The sequence below is a fragment of the Bos javanicus genome, chromosome 13, assembly GCF_032452875.1.
Source record: "Bos javanicus breed banteng chromosome 13, ARS-OSU_banteng_1.0, whole genome shotgun sequence".
Taxonomy (NCBI): Eukaryota; Metazoa; Chordata; class Mammalia; order Artiodactyla; family Bovidae; genus Bos; species Bos javanicus.
This window is the reverse complement of record NC_083880.1, coordinates 44,880,700-44,900,704: the sequence shown is the minus strand read 5'-3', so window position 1 is coordinate 44,900,704 and position 20,005 is coordinate 44,880,700.

The window sequence follows — 20,005 nt, the reverse complement described above, 5'->3', positions numbered from 1 at the left end:
CGTGGCTCAGGAGATGACGGCGACGCAGCTGTCGGGACGAGGCACTACGGAGAAGTGCAGCAGGGACAACGGCCATGGGGTTTGGTCTAATGATGGAGAGGTCACAAGTGTGAGACAGTTCCTTCCAAGAAAACTGCAGAGAAAGGAATCTACAAACCATCCGCTTGTGAAACGCTGTGGGCAGGGCTCTGGAAAACGGCCAGCATGTTCAGTGCCTCAAGGTTGCTCCTACAGCCCAGGTGTTGGCAGTGAGCCTGTAGGTGGCATGGGCTTCTGCCCTGGACCTTCACAGGAAGGCACACTGCGTTATCACATGGCAAAAGCCACACACAAAGAAACAATTAGGAAAACAGCATGGGGAACAGCACAGGCAGCTGTGGCTTTCTATTTAGCTTTCGTTTTTTCCCCCAAACTTAAGTTCCTATCAAGCAAGACAGCACCCATTCAATCATCCTCTGTTAACTGCTCAGAAAAAAACAAACAAAAAAACGACTGTAGACTGTGAGCTCCTAAAAGGCCCGAGGGAGTAGCCTCAGCTACTGTCTCTCCCTCTGGGGAAGCGAGGAGAAGCTGCTCGGGTAGCTCACACCAGGAGCTTGCAGCTGGCCCGACGCAGGTGCTGGCCTTCGTCTCCCAGACCAGTTACCCTCCACTGCACCGAGGACCCGGGACTCAGAGCCTGTGTTTACCCTGTGAGTAGTTTACATGTGGCTGAACTTGAAAACAACTTACAGTGAAACCAGTTACTGTTTCCTGCCGCTCTACCTCCCAAGGACATCCGGGGAGATGTAAAAGTGAGAGTGCAGGTGAACCCTGGGCTCTAAGCACCCACGACACGAGCGGATGCCCACATGGGATCCCAGCGCCACTGCAAGTGTGCTGTACTGACACCAGCACTCGTCACAGAACCATCGGGAAAGCTAGGGGCAGGCAGCTGTGTCCTCACAGGCTGTCTGCTTATTGGCTGTAGGATGCGCTCCTGTGGAAATGGAGGCCTCCACATGGCTTCCTCAACTCAGTCCACCTTCCTAACTGACGAGTTTCCTGTCTGCTCTGAAGCTGCTCACAGTGAGGAGGGGGAGATCTGGCACCCACCGTGGATGCAGCCTCCTGTGGTTACACTATTTCTCGACTTTGCTCTGGACCTGCCACCCTTGCGTCCACACCTACCCGACTGTGTCTTAACAACTACGTCAATGTTTATGTTGCATTCCACCTGATGCAACAACTGAATGTATTACTACTGTTATTACCACTTTAAAAAATCCCTTGGCAGTAAGAAATAATACAGCCAGGAGTTTGCAAACCAGGAGCTGGAGTCTCTATTCTGCCAAGAACAGAACTCATTTTCAGAAGAAAGGGGCCTGAAGAGGTGATTCACCCACAAATAAAACATGTTCATGACCTCCATCTTTCCTAAGAGCAGATCACTAATCAGGTTTCAGGAGGGAAGGAACACAGTGCTCTAGGAAGAGCGGGCGAGAAAGATCAAACGTGTTTGGACTGCTGACCACAGATGATAAAACCGGCTACGGGATTCAGGCGAAAGGAAGCACTGCAGACAGACACTGCCCTTGTTCACCGACCAGCAGCCACCGGCTGGTTCCCCTTCTCCATCCGTGCAGTTTATGCCACGGAGAGGCGTCCAATTATCAGTCTACCTTCTGCCCTCAGCCCTGGCCTTCTGAAAGGAGCCTTTGTTGTCTCTGCCTGGGCTACTGTGGTCGCTAATTGAGATGAAAGGATGAGGAGCTTCTTTAGGACCAAAGCCATTACATCTTACTGATGGGTCAAAGAGGAATGTCCTTGACTGATTTCCTTCCCTGAATATACATGTATATTGTTCAGGATCCCACTGGGAGCGATTATTTCTGGACGCGGCTACTTTTATCTGCTGGGGCACTTCCCAGGGATCTGCCATTATTATTCCTTTGCTTCAGGAGCACTCTGAAAACAGTTGTTTGTACATCATCTGATACTCTAGTAAGGGAGCAACAGATGTGGAATGCAGGATGGTGAGGCCACAGCTTTGTTGTTCTTTCTTCAATTATGGGAAACATCCACCTTGAAGTCATAAGTAGCAAAAGGGCTTCGAAGGCAAACAGAAAGGACAGAGGCATTAAAATGAAAGCATTATTAACAAATGATGAAGAAATTAGGAGCCTAACATTCACAGGGGTTTGTGGGGATATCTACCTGAACCCATGGTATAGGGCCAGGCCATCAAGGTCCAGGACTTGGGTCAGGGGATCTGGGCTTTGGTGGGAAATGCAATGACACCCCCGGGTTCCTGTTGCCTTGGTGGGATGGCATCAGGGTGAGGAGAATCTCATGTATGAGAGAGATTAGATGTGGACGAACCTGAAAGGTGGGGAGGCCAGCTGGGGGCCAAAGCCTGTGCTTGTTAGTGGACTCTGAGGAGTGATAAAGTGTCCTGAAGTAAAAAACAAGACAGGCATTGCACCAGCACACATCTGTGGAGTGCATGCCCATTTCCCACTGCCTTCTGCTCTGAGTAAGTTCTGTCAGAAGACTAAAGACGACCCTCTCTCAGGCGGTCACTCCATCCCTGATTCTGACTGGTCCCAACTACGTATCTTTACCGGGTGCTATTGTAACTTTGTGCACGTGGTGGGTGGCTGTGAAAGAGGCTCTAACTGTTACTGTCTCTCTCCTCCTTTTCCCTTCCCTTTGGTGTGGAGATCTAGCTTCACCAGTTTTCCATCTTCAGTGTTAGTCTGTGTGAGGGCCCCTGCAGAGATCACCTATGCAGAACCCTGTGTCACTGCCGGCTGCCAATCCATGTCTAGCAGCTGTAACTCCTAGTGCCTGATAAGTCTCCACATCACCTAACGGGGCTTCTCTTTCTGAGATGGATCCAGAGTTAGAAATCTTTACTATGTTGTAATGTCATCATTCTGGGTCAGTGTGGCTGAAAACCAAGCCTTGAATCACGGAAAATGTGCCCACGGCAGATCAACCTCTAACTCCGAGGAGGTCCCCTCTGCCGAAAGGCTCACCCTGCTCGTCTGTCTCCAGTACCACTGACGCTGTTCCCATCCAAGATCCTGCGACTACTGCTTTACCAACTAGTCAACCAACACTTGACTTCGACCAAACCTGGAGGCAGATATTACTTGGCAGGTGAGATGTCTGCTCTCTCAGAGCCTGCATTGGAAGACGGTGTGCAGAACAAGGAACCATGCCCAATGCCAGTAGCTGCACACGACGAAGGTGAGGAAGGCTAACACTGCAAAGGACTGACTGTCATCCCGAATGCTGAAGGACCTGTGCAGCACTCTCATTTTGTAAGAGGAGCGGACAGATGTTGTGGGACAGGACCAAGAGGGCTTTCTAAACCACCTAGGAGCTGAGGGGACCCAGTGGGGAGGCAGGGCTGCCTCGGGGGCCATGCAGCTGACACATCACACAGCTGGAGAGGGCGCCCCTGAATGGAGAAGACACAGTGTCTGAGTCACTGAAAACATACGAGACCACTGATTAAGTGATTGACTGACATGCAGAACAAAGCATGAAATGCATTCCATGATGAATTCTGTCACTTTTTGTTGGATCAGACACTTTTATTACACTAGGGGGCTCTGGCTCAACAAAGCGCTCTGTGAGTCTTAGGCATGCTCCATCTCCGAACTGGAGGAGGGCTCAGAGATGATCTACTTGAACTCTTTCATCTGATTGATGAGGAAACAGAGGCCCAAGGCCACACAGCCAGTAAACAACAGGGCCCAGACAAGAATAGAAGGATGAAGGCCCACAGCATGAAGGGGCACTGAGGCTGGACAAGAGCCTGACCCAGCTCTGAGCAGGTCTGTACATATGAGAAAACAACGGTCACTCTAGGATGATGGTGAAAGAGGGAGTTCGATCAACCAACTGCTTGCAAAATCTCCTTCCTTCCTGAAAATTCTGCTCCAGGTAGGAGACAAAGTCAAAAGTTTAGTCTCATTACAGATAGCAAAGTGATGGAGAAAACATTTAAATCAACTCAAAATGCACTTGCTTCTAATAATTCAACAGGTACACACAATATGGTTATTATTTCTGACACAAATTAATCCTTCATTTTCCCATGAAAAATGTCTCTGGAAGAGAAAAGATATTCTCATACTCTGTTAGGCACTTGGAGCTATTCTGGGCATAGCATTTATCTATGAAACCATATAAACAGAGAGAACATGGTGCCGCTTATGTAGCTGATCTTCTAAATAAACTGAAGCTCAGCATATGTGATCTTCTTTGTGACTGAGCTGTTTCTTTTCGTTGTGTGTTTGTGTTAGACACTCTGCATGCCCACGTGATGAGGTGTCCTGTAAACAGAGCTTTACTGCAGAGGACCCATGTCCACAAGCATAAACCTTGTGGACACTGTACTTACCCGGTGACTTCGGCACAGGCTGACCACTGCTGAAGCATCCTTCCTGAGAAATATCGTGCCATGAGACAACACTGCTCTGCAAAGAGTCATACTTCAGGGCTCCAGAGAGACAGCTGAAAAGGAGAGAGCTGCCCTACTGCCCATAAAGAAGCATCTTCCCTCTCTCCTATGACACTGTGCTCAATTATCTAAGATGGGAAGGAACCACATCAAATAACAGGAGAATTCCGTGTGGGTTATGAAAACCCACCCATATCCTCACTTTAGAAAACCCTCTCATGTACAAGAATCATGAGCTGTCACCTGGGGCTGCCCCTGAGTCACGTCCCTTTAGTGCTGGTTTCCACTCCCTGCGCCAGGTGGGGGAGACACACAGATGGCATTGTCGCCTCTCCTCCCACCTGGACAGCCTCCTGCTGCAGTGAAGCAGGGAGCACGTCCCCAGGTGGAGTTCTCGAGTCCTGTGTCATGCTGCAATGGGGGCCACGGGGGGAAGATGTATAGCCTCCTGCTGTTCAAGGGCAGAGCCAGACCATGGGATGCCAGGCACCCCAGTCTCCAGAAGTGGTTTCTTTAGAGCCGACCCCTGTCTTGGGGCCATGGCGTGCCCATTCGCTACAACACCCTAAAGGGGCCAAGAACTCAAGAAAAACCCACAACTCCAGCAAAATGCCTTCTAGACCTGTTTTGTAGTCTGCATGGGTTGTAGGGTGAAGACTGTCAAAAGTCAGGACACTTACATCTTGGTCTGGGGAAGGGCATGATTCCAGCATCACTGAAGCACTCTTTAGAATGTTTCACAACATGAATTATTAATAGAATGTGGGGATAATAAGTATCTTTGATCATGGATTTTGAACTTGGAGACAGTCATGGTCATCAGGAAAATGGGGAGCTCGCAGGGGAGGAAAACGTGATGCCTGCACTCAAGCTGGTCATTATCTTTAAAAGGGGCACAAGGTCTGGACCACAGGTAAAGTGGGAGATGGAAGGGTGAGGGTGGGCTCTGCTGGGAGTGGTGTGCTTGTCTGAAGATAGAATTCCAGCCCCTCAGGGTCCTCGTGATCACACAGGCACGTGTGCATTCAACACACATGAACGTGCACCCACTATGTGCCACCTCTGTTCCTGGCACTTGAGATACCCCAGCGAATGAAGGAGGATGATCTTCACACTGACGGGTGAGGCACTCCTCATACAGGCGTGCATACCTGTCAATCACACTGTCACAGGGAGGGTGTGGGAGGTGGGGAAGGAGATCAGGGCCATGCGGGAAGGACCAAGGGGCTAACATGGAGGGCTCAGGGTGAGATGGCATCTGGCCAGGATGCAGAGTGACCACAAACAGACAGAGTCAAAAGCCAAGAGGGAATATGTACCAGAGAACGCTGGGCGCTGTGGGCAGAACTTCACTTGACTCAGTGAAATGGGAGCTACTGAGCTACGTGGCGGAGAAGGCAACGGCACCCCACTCCAGTACTCTTGCCTGGAAAATCCCATGGACAGAGGAGCCTGGGTCGCTGCAGTCCATGGGGTTGCCAAGAGTCAGACACGACTGAGCGACTTCACTTTCACTTTTCACTTTCATGCACTGGAGAAGGAAATGGCAAGCCACTCCAGTGTTCTTGCCTGGAGAATCCCAGTGACAGGGGAGCCTGGTGGGCTGCTGTCTATGGGGTCGCATAGAGTCAGACACGACTGATGCTACTTAGCAGCAGCAGCAGCAGCAGCAGCAGCAGAGCTACATGGTGACTTGTATTTTCAACCTAAAGACTGTCTGATTGCCACGTCAAGAGCAGACTGTAACAGAGCGTGGGGGAGAGCATAGAGACCTGCCGGGAGACAACTGTGATAATCTGGATCAGAAACCTAAACTTCTCATGTCTGTGTTGTCAGGTGACAGTGAGAAGTGGTCGGATCCGGATATGTATCAGGGTTTGCTGGAGCATCGAATGTGTGACATGAGAAACGTGGTAAGGGGGCTCCAAGTTTCCGTCCTGAGTAACTGGAAGAAAGACTGCTACAGACAGACATGAGCGCTGAACCAAGAGGGGTTTAGCAGGAGAAAAGCATCAGTGAGTTTTAGACGTACTGGACCAGCTAAGTGGGACCGCTGAACAGGTGCTGTGCTGTGCCATCTGGAATACAGGACAGACCCGGCACCGACGCACCCACTGGGGGTTGTCCATATAGAGAGAGGCTTCAATGTGGAGACAGCACCCCATCGCCGAGTGGAGGAGCATGGGGAAAGAAGGGGAATGAGCCAAAGTCCTGGCTGCCACAGTCCCTACTTGAGGGGCACCTTACTCTCCCGCTGCACCTTGGGTTGATAAATACACTGTGACTGTCAACTTAAACACCACCTCTCAACACAGCAGACATTAGCAACCTGACTCCATGTTCCCCGGGGATTCAGCGTAAATTCTAGATGAGACCTTCTGGAGAACGAGTCTGGGCACCCCTGAGAACTCAGTGCCACAGACTGGATGCACGCTTCAAGCTGTTTGTGTACAGAGCTGAGCTCTCTGCACTGTAGTGGCGCTCCCCCCGGGGGCTGAGGAACCAGTGACTGGTGGGCTATAAATGAGGGTGTCCCCGCCCCGTAGGTGGATCAGGAAACAGCACAAGACAATGTTTTTCACTGAGAATGACTTTTTTTTTTCCTGAGTCAACATTCCAGAAACAAAACTGAAATATGTTGATCTAGTTTCTCAATTTCCAAAATCCTGAATTCTGAGGATAATTAGTAAAAACATATCCAATCCACCAACTGAGAGCCCAGAACCAGACAGATGAATGGGTGGCTGTCTCTCATCTCCACATTTAATCAGCACTCAGCCATGACTATCAGCTCCAGTTCCACATGGGACCTGGTCTGGGTGGGTAATGCTATAGGCCTCATGTTAAGAAATTTGGAATCTCACATTCTTTGTTTTATAGCTCTCATGACAAAACATCATGCTATGGACCTTCAGACATGCTTTACGAAGTCCTAATGAGCAAAACATTTATTTACCCCTTGGACAACTAAACAGATCCAAAATACAATAATATGCTCATTTCTCAGTTGTGTAGAAAATCACGTGAGGCAGCAATTCCACTCCTGGGTGTATATCCAAAGAAAAAAAAAACGCTGATTGGAAAAGATACATGCACCCCAATGTTCATCAGTTCAGTTCAGATCAATCACTCAGTCATGTCCAACTCTTTGAGACCCCATGAATCACAGCATACCAGGCCTCCCTGTCCATCACCAACTCCTGGAGTCCACCCAAATCCATGTCCATCGAGACGCTGATGCCATCCAGCCATCTCATCCTCTGTCATCCCTTTCTCTCCTGCCCCCAATCCCTCCCAGCATCAGGGTCTTTTCAAATGAGTCAGCTCTTTATATCAGGTGGCCAAAGTATTGGAGTTTCAGCTTCAACATCAGTCCTTCCAATGAACACCCAGGACTGATCTTTAGGATGGACTGGTTGGATCTCCTTGCAGTCCAAGGGACTCTCAAGAGTCTTCTCCAACACCACAGTTCAAAAGCATCAATTCTTTGGTGCTCGGCCTTCTTCACAGTCCAACTCTCACATCTATACATGACCATTGGAAAAACCATAGCCTTGACTAGATGGACCTTTGTTGGCAAAGTAATGTCTCTGCTTTTTAATATGCTATCTAGGTTGGTCATAACTTTCCTTCCAAGGAGTAAGCATCTTTTAACTTCATGGCTGCAATCACCATCTGCAGTGATTTTGGAGCCCAGAAAAATAAAGTCAACCACTGTTTCCACTGTTTCCCCATCTATCTGCCATGAAGTGATGGGACCAGATGCCATGATCTTAGTTTTCTGAATGTTGAGCTTTAAGCCAACTTTTTCACTCTCCTCTTTCACTTTCATCAATAGGCTTTTTAGTTCTTCTTCACTTTCTGCCACAAGCGTTGTGTCATCTGCATATCTGAGGTTATTGATATTTCTCCCAGCAATCTTGATTCCAGCTTGTGTTTCCTCCAGCCCAGCGTTTCTCATGATGTACTCTGCATATAAGTTAAATAAGCAGGGTGACAATATACAGCCTTGACGTACTCCTTTTCCTATTTGGAACCAGTCTGTTGTTCCATGTCCAGTTCTAACTGTTGCTTCCTGACCTGCATATAGGTTTCTCAAGAGGCAGGTCAGGGGGTCTGGTATTCCCATCTCTTTCACAATTTTCCACAGTGGACTGTGATCCACACAGTCAAAGGCTTTGGCATAGTCAATAAAGCAGAAACATATGTTTTTCTGGATCTCTCTTGCTTTTTCCACGATCCAGCAGATGTTGGCAATTTGATCTCTGGTTCCTCTGCCTTTTCTAAAACCAGCTTGAACATCTGGAAGTTCACAGTTCACATATTGCTGAAGCCTGGCTTGGAGAATTTTGAGCATTACTTTACTAACGTGTGAGATGAGTGCAATTGTGTGGTAGTTTGAGCATTCTTTGGCATTGCCTTTCTTTGGGATTGGAATGAAAACTGACCTTTTCCAGTCCTGTGGCCACCGTTCAGTTTTCCAAATTTGCTGGCATATTGAGTGCAGCACTTTCACAGCATCATCTTTCAGGATTTGAAATAGCTCAACTGGAGTTCCATCACCTCCACCAGCTTTGTTCGTAGTGATGCTTTCTAAGGCCCACTTGACTTCATATTCCAGGATGTCTGGCTCTAGGTGAATGATCACACCATTGTGATTATCTGGTTGTGAAGATCTTTTTTGTACAGTTCTTCTGTGTATTCTTGCCACCTCTTCTTAATATCTTCTGCTTCTGTTAGGTCCATACCTAACATTTCTGTCCTTTATGGAGCCCATTTTTGCATGAAATTTTCCCTTGGTATCTCTAATTTTCTTGAGGAGATCTCCAGTCTTTCCCATTCTGTTGTTTTCCTCTATTTCTTTGCATTGATCGCTGAGGAAGGCTTTCTTATCTCTTCTTGCTATTCTTTGGAACTCTGCATTCAGATGCTTATATCTTTCCTTTTCTCCTTTGCTTTTCACTTCCCTTCTTTTCATAGCTATTTGTAAGGCCTCCTCAGACAGCCATTTTGCTTTTTTGCATTTCTTTTTCTTAGGGATGGTCTTGATTCCTGTCTCCTGTACAATGTCAAGAACCTCCATCCATAGTTCATCAGGCACTCTGTCTATCAGATCAAGTCCCTTAAATCTATTTCTCACTTCCACTGTATAGTCATAAGGGATTTGATTTAGGTCATACTTGAATGGTTTAGTGGTTTTCTCCACTTTCTTCGATTTCAGTCTGAATTTGGCAATAAGGAGTTCAAACAGCAAAGGCATGGAAGCAACTTAGGTATCTATCAACAGATGAATGGATAAAGAAGTCGTGTGTGTGTGTGTGTGTGTGTGTGTGTGTGTGTATACATACACATGGAGTACTACTCAACCATAAAAAGAACAAAATTTTGCCATTTGCAACAATGTAAATGGAGCTAGAGTATTGTGCTTAGTGAAATAAATCTGATAAAGACAGAAACTTTGTCATTTATGTGTGGAATCTAAGAAATAAAACAAGCAGATGTATATAACAAGACAGAAGCCAATTCACAATTATAGAGAACAAACTAGTGGCTACCAGTGGGGAGAAGGAAGCGGGGGCAAGAAAGGGGTAGGAGGCTAAGAGAGAAAAACCATGTGTATAAAATAAGTAAGCAACAAGGATATATTCTACAACATAGGGACTACAGCCATTATGTTGCAATAACTTTAAATGGAGTATAATCTATAAAAATTTTGAATCACTATGTTGTACACCGGAAAATATTATAATACTGTAAATCAACTATACTTCAATTTTAAAAAGAATAAGACTCTCTTTTTAAAGAAGAGAAAGATGGATTTTGCATGTGGCTTTGCTTGGTGTCTTAATGCCTTTTGGTTGCTGTGCTAGACTCGGGAGGACACCGAGGGCCACATGTCATTTTGGGCCAGATGTGGTGTGTGATCACGAGTCAGATGGGAGAGAGGCAAGGAGCTGGGGTGGGGGATAGGAGAGGCCTGCTGAGGCCTGGCCACATATGGTTCTTCCACAGAAGGGAGACCCTCCTTCCATCCATTCCACAGAAGAGCTGAATCACTCAGAGAGGAGAGAGGTGGGGTGAGCAGGCCACGCCCTTCCCAGGAAGCCATGGCCAGCTTCAGCCCAACGCGAACTGCTCTTGTAAAGAGCAAGAGCTTTCCTTACCCTGGTGGTGCTCCACCTTACTCCATCTGATGGAATGAGAGGCCCTAGGGGACGTGGGGGGACATGGGGAACACGGTGAATCCAGGTGTGGGCCCACTGCCACTCCAGGCTGACCAGGGCAGGCTCACTGGACTCCAGACCTCCCCTCCACTGGTTCACTGGGGACTGGAACACGTGAGGACAGACACAGAAGTCCTTCCCAGCTCGAAAGTCCAACATGCTATTCTCCAGGGAACCACGTGTTCCTGGAGAACGACGTGTTCCTGGGTTGGGAGTGGGCTGCCACGGGAGAATTTCCACCCTGGGCCAGAGCCTCCTGGGGTGGCGGAGCCACACCCCAGGCCCACCCCGAGGAGAGCAGGACAGGAGCTCAAGCCTGCAGTCCAGAACGGTCACTTCTACACACCCCTAAAAATGTCATCTGCTGAAGACATTCGTCAAGGCTGTATATTGTCACCCTGCTTATTTAACTTATATGCAGAGTACATCATGAGAAACACTGGGCTGGAAGAAGCACAAGATGGAATCAAGATTGCTGGGAGAAATATCAATAACCTCAGATATGCAGATGACACCACCCTTATGGCAGAAAGTGAAGAGGAACTAAAAAGCCTATTGAGGAAAGTGAAAGAGGAGAGTGAAAAAGTTGGCTTAAAGCTCAACATTCAGAAAACTAAGATCATGGCATCCAGTCCCATCTCTTCATGGCAAATAGATGGGGAAACAGTGGAAACAGTGGTTGACTTTATTTTTCTGGGCTCCAAAATCACTGCAGATGGTGACTGCAGCCATGAAATTAAAAGACGCTTACTCCTTGGAAGGAAAGTTATGACCAACCTAGATAGCATATTCAAAAGCAGAGACATTACTTTGCCAACAAAGGTCCATCTAGTTAAGGCTATGGTTTTTCCAGTGGTCAATGTATGGATGTGAGAGTTGGACTGTGAAGAAAGCTGAGAGCTGAAGAATTGACGCTTTTGAACTGTGGTGTTGGAGAGGACTGGACTGCAAGGAAATCCAACCAGTCCATCCTAAAGGAGATCAGTCCTGGGTGTTCATTGGAAGGACTGATGCTGAAGCGGAAACTCCAATACTTTGGCCACCTTATGCGAAGAGTTGACTCATTGGAAAAGACTCTGATGCTGGGAGGGATTGGGGGCAGGAGAGAAGGGGACGGCAGAGGATGAGATGGCTGTATGGCATCACCGACTCGGTGGACATGAGTTTGGGTAAACTCTGGGAGCTGGTGATGGACAGGGAGGCCTGGCGTGCTGCAATTCATGGGGTTGCAAAGAGTCGGACAGGGCTGAGAAACTGAACTGAACTGAAATGAAGACATTCCACTGAACTGAAGACATTCCATGAAAACTCCATGAACTTTAGTATTTCTAAAAATATCGTGCCAGTGTCACAGCCAAACAGAACACCCCTTCCAAGGATGAGTCAAACGCGCTGTGCATCAGTGGCTCCACTGCTTGAGGAATCAAGCAGTTTCTCCAGTGGACTTATTTGTGGTGAAGATATTTTTCCATATTGTTGCTCCAGTGAAGTTCATTTCTAAGAAATTTCTAATTTCCCTGGAATAAAATGAATGTTTCAAAGTCAAAAAAGAAGCATTTTTTAACTCCATCGTGACTTCTAATGCCTCAAAGCCGGCTTTTTGCTTTTGAGATCAAACTGCCTTATCCAGTCTCAAATATCTTTCCTTCCTTCTGTCTCTACCCAGTTCTTGTTAACTGATGCAAACTGAGTATTGTGCAAACCACAAGCCCCATTTTTTCCCTTAAAACACTTCTGACATTTCTATTTATCTCCCCTAACCATAGCTTTTCTCAAAATGAGCCTGTCCTCCAACAGCATAAAAACACCCCTGAGTTCATCATTACTACTAACTTCCTCCTGGTGTAAGTTCCCTGTGGCCCCTGGCTCCACTGCAGACCTGCAGCTTCCCCGCACAACAGGGAGAGGGGGGCCTCTCATATGGAACAAGGCCGGATGTTCCATACGTGGCTTCTGTCATCTGAGCCCAGCATAGTGCCACATGAAATAACTGTAAGTTTATAATATTTTGGGAATCTGAAGAGAGTTAATGCTGCTATTTAGATTAAAAAATTGAAATGTCATAAAAAACACTAAAAATGAGAAAGTCAGAGGAAAAAAAAGAAAATAGTATAAAGAAGTTCTTTTAGCTTTCAAAGGACTATTCAATAATTTAGTTTCCAGTTGCTCAACTGACCAGTATCACTGGGACTTCATATCCATGGAAGAAACAGCCGGGGGCATAAATGATAAATGGAAACAAAACGTGACTTGACTTCCCTGCTCAAACTGTTTTTCCATAAGGCTGGGGTATAAGAAGGCTACAAACAAACGTAGCATGACATCACAAGAGCTTTGCCTTCATCCTGCATTCACGAGAGGGAAACAAGGCAATTTTCAAAGAACAGATATTCCAGGAAAACCTCTCCAGTAAAGTGTGACTACTATGACGGTGTGTGTGCCTGTGAGCAGTTCTGGGGTATTTCCATGCTTTTGGGGTACCATTCGGTTCCCCATTAGAATTAGTAAGGGAGGGATCTATCACCTCACATGGGGTTTCCTGGTGGTGGGTTTTCCCATAGTTAAAAAGAAGTTATGAAATTAATACACTATAGTAAATCATCTATTTGTTTTTCAGTTGCTCAGTCATGTCTGATTCTTTGCAACCCCATGGACTGCAGCACGTGAGGCTTCCCTGTCCTTCACCATCTCCCGGAACTTGCTTAAACTCATGTGCATTGAGTTGGTGATGTCATCCAACCACCTCGTCCTTTGTCGTTGCCCTCTCCTTCTGCCTTCAATCCTTCCCAGCGTCAGGGTCTTTCCCAATGAGTCAGCTCTTCAGATCAACTATACTTCAACAGAAAAAGAAGCTACATCCTGTCAATCCTGAGAAACAGAGCTTTCAAGTACAAATGTGAAGACACACTTAAACCCTGGTTTGTTTGATTTTTTCACTTGAAAATTTTATTTCCCTGAATTATCTCTTTTTCCTTTGGTGTGCTATTTTTTTTTTTTTAACACATGCAAGTAGATTATCAAAGAAAGCCAGCAAAATGCATGTTTTCCTTAATTTGTATTTTTGGCTTTTCTTTGCATACATTATTTCTTTTATTCTGATTACAAATGATTTATTCACCTCATCGAATGATCCAACGGACATACTGAATTAGGACATTCTATTTGTAGGAAGCTGTAGGCAAAGTCGGGAAGGAAGACTGGATGGCAGACCAGTGAGTTTTCCCAAAGGGGAGCTAGAGCCAGCAGCTCACCTGAGCAGAACACAAGCCACAGTGCAAGTGATTCACATCTACTGGGAATGAGGACAACACTCACAGAAATGAGTTACCTAGATGATGACAGCTTCTAAGCAGTGACCCCAAACTAATCGCATGTAGCTGTCCCACATATCAGATCCTCCTCAAAAGGAAAACAAACGGGATGAGAACAGAGGAGGAGAAACATCCCCAAGGCGGTGCCAGAGTGTAATACATTCCTTAGCCAGTAACAGATCCAGGTTCAAATGTATCACTTTGCTCACTGATCCCTTCCACATACTTCCTGCTGAAATTTTATCAGCTCTTAGACACTTTCTAACTTCTTTTCCCTATGGATTCCAAGATAACAGCAGGTTAAAAATAACCAACTGTTACAGCTAAGTGATTAAAAATGTCACTGTCACACAATACTTCCTAGATCTAACTCCAGGTTCTCCATGAACCTGAAGTTAACACAGACCCATGTTCTTCGGCCATCAGAGGTCAAGCAACAGATTCTAGAGACTTCCATGTGTCTCATGCCCTCATGGAAGAGAATGTGCTAAATCTGAGCTCCATCCCCAAAGGCCACACAGTCCTTCAGCCACCGTGGACAAATGGATGGTCAGTCAAGAGGAGAAGGGAGGATGTTGTAGTGATGTGTCAGAAGCGGAAGTACTAGGTTCATCAATTCTATGATATATTCTCTTAGGTCTTAAAGCTGCCACTTGAGAGGTCTATCACTCTTTACCATCTGTTATTACATATTAGTGGCAAAGGCTCTAAATTCAATTAATGTTCAGGCTATGTGACAACAGTCTAATTAGTTTACTTTCTCAAAAAGAGTCTGACGCGTGTACCATTTATGTGTCATGTAAACAAAACTCTTCTGTACTAGGCTTTCGGGCAAGTCCTATTGCCTGGGGACAGGGTCTGAGAAGCTGTTCATGAAGTCACTCCTTTTCCGTTTGGAGGGAAGCTCAAGGCTTCCAGGATGCCGGGTGTTTTGATGGCTAAAAGTCCACTGACAGTGTGTGGGGCTTTGCTTCCAAGGAGCTTCCAACCCGGTTCTAGACCTTCCTGTCGGTGATTTTGTTACCCTACTCAGGTTTGGCTGCCCACAGCTTGAAAGCTAGTATTCGAGAGACAAGTACCAGTAGGAAAGGGAAGGTTGGTTTATTCAGGAAGACGGTAACCTGGGAGGACGGTGAACTTGGGTTCCAAAGAACCAACTCTCTGCTGTTGATCAGACGGCAAGAGCTCTAAAAGGAATTTTCAGGATGGACAAGTGGGGGCAGGGAGCAGAGCAGTGCAGTCAGCTGCAACAATCATCTTGAAACTGGTCCCAGGGTGGTCTGACAAGCATCCTGATTGTTGTAAGTACAGTTGGTCTCCAGTTCCATGGGTAGCTTGTTTCCATTTCCGTGAGGTTAGTCCTTGGAATTGTATAAGATGGAGCAGCTTATGTATGGCTACAGTCTGGTCATCTTGGGGTTAACTCTCTCCACCTGAAAACAGCTCAAAGGATGTGGTTCAGAATATTATCTATAGCCTTTGGGGAGGAATTAGAGGTCCCTGACTTTGTTTAATAGTTAAATTATGATTGTTTGTCTTGCTTGACTGTTTTCCTTTTTTTCTGCCTCTTCTTATTTCTCTTATTTAATTTATTCTTTGACTAAAGTTTTTCTACAGACAAGAGGCAGGTGAAGGACAAGGGAAGGCCTCGCAGGGTTTGGCTCTCGTACAATTCAAAGTAGATGCCACGTCCATCCTGCACCCTTAAAACCTGTGAAGACTGCCACTCGGTTCTGCTCTGTCTCTTTTCACGTGACATACCCTTGGGCCTTCACTTTACTGGTTGCAGAGCCTGCACCATGAAAGCCGGTTCCTGAACTGATGCTGCCTAGTTGAGAGTTGCTACTGGGCACCCAGCATACACAAGATACAATGCTTCCTGGGACTGAAGACACATCCCTGCACATGAGCTTATTCTCCTTCATTCATATAAGAATCCCCGCCAGAAACATGGTGACCAGGAGGGCGAAATAGGTGTGAAATGGCCGCAACTTTCCATTTCTTCTGAGGGCCTGGTCACAGCTTTGACTCTTGTTAGAGGCAACATCAGCCCGAGGCTTCCTGGTTCTGTTCCATTCTGTTCCCACAGACAGGAGGGCAGGCAGCGCTGTCCCAACTGTGGAGAACCCCTGCAGTTTCTTCTCCTCGTACGCCCCCGGGATGGCTGCCTCTGCCCTCTCTGCTCAGTTATATCCTTTACACAATCTCTAAAGCTATTCAGCTTTCCATCTGGACAATTTCTTTCTCAAATATTCCTGCATCCATTACATCTCAGAATTATGAAATGAAATAACCAAGCTCTTCCCCAGTTCCGTATCAGCTCTGTTTGCATCCATCTTTTCTGGGTTTAACTTTGATTATTTATGCATGCATAGTATGTGCCGCTGTGAAAAAAATAACTTATTCTTTTGTAGAAGCTTAAGGTAGTTAAGTCTTTGATGTATATTGGTAAGCTATTCTAATCCTTGCTGTAGCTGTATGAACTATCAACTCTTTTAATACTCACTCCTCTTGGAAAGCGGTACGATTGATCTTGTGAAGATCTAAGTAAATCTTGGATTTACTACTGGAATAAATTGATGCTCATCTTTTAACAGATACTTATAATACTATTAATGCTTTCATAACAGTAGCAACTCATTTGCAATGTCAAAGATGTGCGATTTATTTGCATCATTTGCATCAGGAGGTTTAAAATTCTGGTTGGGGAGTGTTGCCCTTTTGTTATTTACAGCAGAATTTCAGTTGTTATATAGAAAAAAGATCCATGATCTACATCTGAACAAAATAGTGATCTGCTTATTTGTGACCTGAGCATTGAAAGGAAATATCTTACAATGGTGAGTCGGTTATTCAGCACTCTGTGAATTTCACTGGCCGTTCCTCCTCTCAGACTGGAGTGAGTGTTGAAAGGAGATGGTCTGCAGCCGTGTCCACATTGGCCGGTGGATGATGGCGCTTCTTAGTGGACACGGTGTCCTACTGTTCTGCTGAGGTTTGACTGGGTCCCAGAACAACCACTGAAGTGGCACTTGGAACCTCTGGGTGACCGGGTTGCAGGATTTCAAATGCTTCCCCCCACTCGCGGTTCCCACTCCATCCAGGGTGGCCCCTGCCATACCTCTGAGTCCTGCTCAGTCGTGCTTGGTGATCACAGTCCTCCACACCCGAGTTTCAAAGCTGGGATAGTACCTGCTGTTTTCAGAGAGCACTGGCTTCCCCTGGCTGAGTGTCCTTGGCTGACTGACATCCTCTTCCATTTACATTTTTGGCAACGGGCTCATGAACTCCTGCCACGGGAAGCACACAGCATGCCCTCAGCCTCACCTGCATTCCTGTCTTCTTTAGCTGATCTTCTTGGAGACATTTCTCAGAGGCATTTTTTTTTTCCACTTACAGAGGAGTTTGGGCTCCCTGGATCACCCTGACAGGCCTCTCCTCCATCCCTCTTTTCCCTGCTTTCCGAGACTTCCCTTCTCATTCTTGACAGCGGGTCAGAGATGAAAACTGGCTAGGAACAGATGGCACAGGGGAAGTGGAGGGAAGAGCACACCCCCAGGCAGCTGAGTAAAAGTGAGGACGAGAAAACTGCAACATGCCTTGGTCGTCAAGGTCCGGCCTCTGGTGGGACCTGGGAAGTCCTGGGCGATGGTGCTGGCCAGCTTCCACTGATGGAGGTTTCACACTTAAGACAGAAGAACATGAGAGACTTCAAAAGCTGTATGTCTATTACTGGTCAAGGATGAGAACCCCAATGGCCATGGGTAAGGAGCTCTTAAAATGTGCCCACTTGAGTGTTTCTCCAATTGCAATGGTCCAGTGAGACGTGGGTTACACTTTCCAGAGCCTGGGTTCTCTTCACAAAGACTCAGACTGATGTAAAAACCCAACAGATCCCCTAGCCCAATAGTTACATTTATTGTGGCTGGGTGTTTTGAAATCTTAATCTGCAGTTTTATTAATTATTTAAATTTGCAAAATGCATACTTTCTTTTTAAGTCTTAAGACTCACTAACCACACAATCAAAAGTGAAAAAACTGTGTTTTTTGCTGTTCCTGGAAGTGGCATGTGGTTGGGCTGCCAACTCCTTCCCCATGTATGCTGTAGGTATACATGTCTGCAGGCACCTGCCGCTTTCTCTGGCCCCCTTAATCTACTTCCTTTATGCTTCATTCAGAACTTCACAGATTCAGAAATTCAAAAATAGAGGAAGGAGCAAAGTCTACACAATGCTAACCATTCTGACTAACGTATCAGAGTAGAACTCTACTCACATAATATACTGGAAATCCACCCAAGAGATTTGGGCTGCATATTCCTCATTGCTCCGCGAGCTCACCCAGGACAGGCCTGTGTGCTATTCTTCATTGCATCCCCTAGCCAGTCACCAGCCTGGCCTTGTTGCATGTTCCATAAACTTGAGTGAAACTACTCACATGGGGAGTAACAAAGACCCACAAATCACCCAGTCCCGTGGATTGGTCTCTAACTCTTTTACTCAAAATAGTCTCCTTATGTAGTCAAGACAAAGAGTCACAAATAAAGAAAAACCACGTCCTCCGTTTGTGCTCCACCTTGAGGAAAACCAAGATCTCAAGCTCAGTAAGTAACAACCTCCACCTCAGAATTCCTAAATTAGTGGACTGACCAAAACAACCATGAAAAGTGTTACTGCTAATTTACTCAACTACAAACCTAACCTCTGCAGGATCCCATGAGGTTTGGGAGAGGTGAGACACAGCACAAGGACTTGAACCTACTAGTATTTACGGCACTAAACTGCCCCAGCAGAAACAGCCATAGGTGGGAGAGTCGTGCCTAGCTTCGCCGTGACACACGGTAAAATGTAGAAAAGAGAGCATCCTGTCATTCCTTCCTAGTTCAGCGGCTCCTTCTGATCAGAAGACATGATCCACCAGACACCAGACAAGCAGACTCACCCCTTGTAGCAGGGCCTCCATCTTGCAGGTCTCTTGACGTTCACTGCTGCCCAGCTGTGACGCTCACCATCCACGTCCTCAGCGTCGATAGGACAGAGGCTGCACGTGCCTGTCCTGAGCTCCTTGGATTGTGGAAGCTCCTTGACGTGTGCAGCCACCTCAGCGGTTCAGGTTATCATGGTCTAACTGGACGACAGCTTCCACTGGGGTCCCTTCTCCACTAACATAAAAGACAGAAAGGGGAGAACACCACTAAGACAAGGGGTTGACATAGAATCTGCTCTTCTCTGTCACACCACTGAGGACCAGACATGGGGAAATGGGAAAGTCACGAATTCTCTATCCCATTTGTTCTGCACACATTTTGAACATAACTTTTTTTATATTTACAACTTTTTTTTATAACTTTTTTATATGAATTTTAGTTTGTGACTATTTTATTTTTTAATTTATACTTTGGTTCTTCTTTCAAAACTGGTCTAAAGAAGACTTGTTAAAAAGGCTTAAAATGAAACATGGTAGGATATTTTGAGAGAGGGTAGGGGACACGATCAGACTCTGCTTGAAGGTCAGCTGTCAAGACTGAGTCCATGCAGCTGTCTCGGGGGGCCGGTCTCAGGTGTGTGCAGGTGCTGACACCCTGCTAGGTACAGCCCGGCCCAATGAGCCATGGGATATTTAACTGTTTTCCTTTCCTCTGCTTTGATGTGAAAAACACTGGAAAGCTCTTGTTCAGAGCATGGCGCTATTACTACCTAGATCCTAGAAGCCTGACCCACCGACCAGCTCTGAAATAGCCACAGGGAACTGCTCAAAAGCTGGCTGTTGTTCCAAGCAGAGGTGCCCAGGGAGCCTTCGAAGAACAGAGAATAGCCCGAGGTCACCATCAGAACACTCGGTCTGTGTGGCTCTTTGAAGCCTCCGAAGGCACCTCGCCTTATCAGCGGCAGTCACAGGCCCCCAGCACGGGCCCAGGTACAAGCTCTATGTGTAGAAGCTCTAGGACCCCCCCTGAGGGGCCCAAGGCTGCTACTTCTTTTACCTCTTAGTGTTTGGGCCCAGTTCTCAAGAAG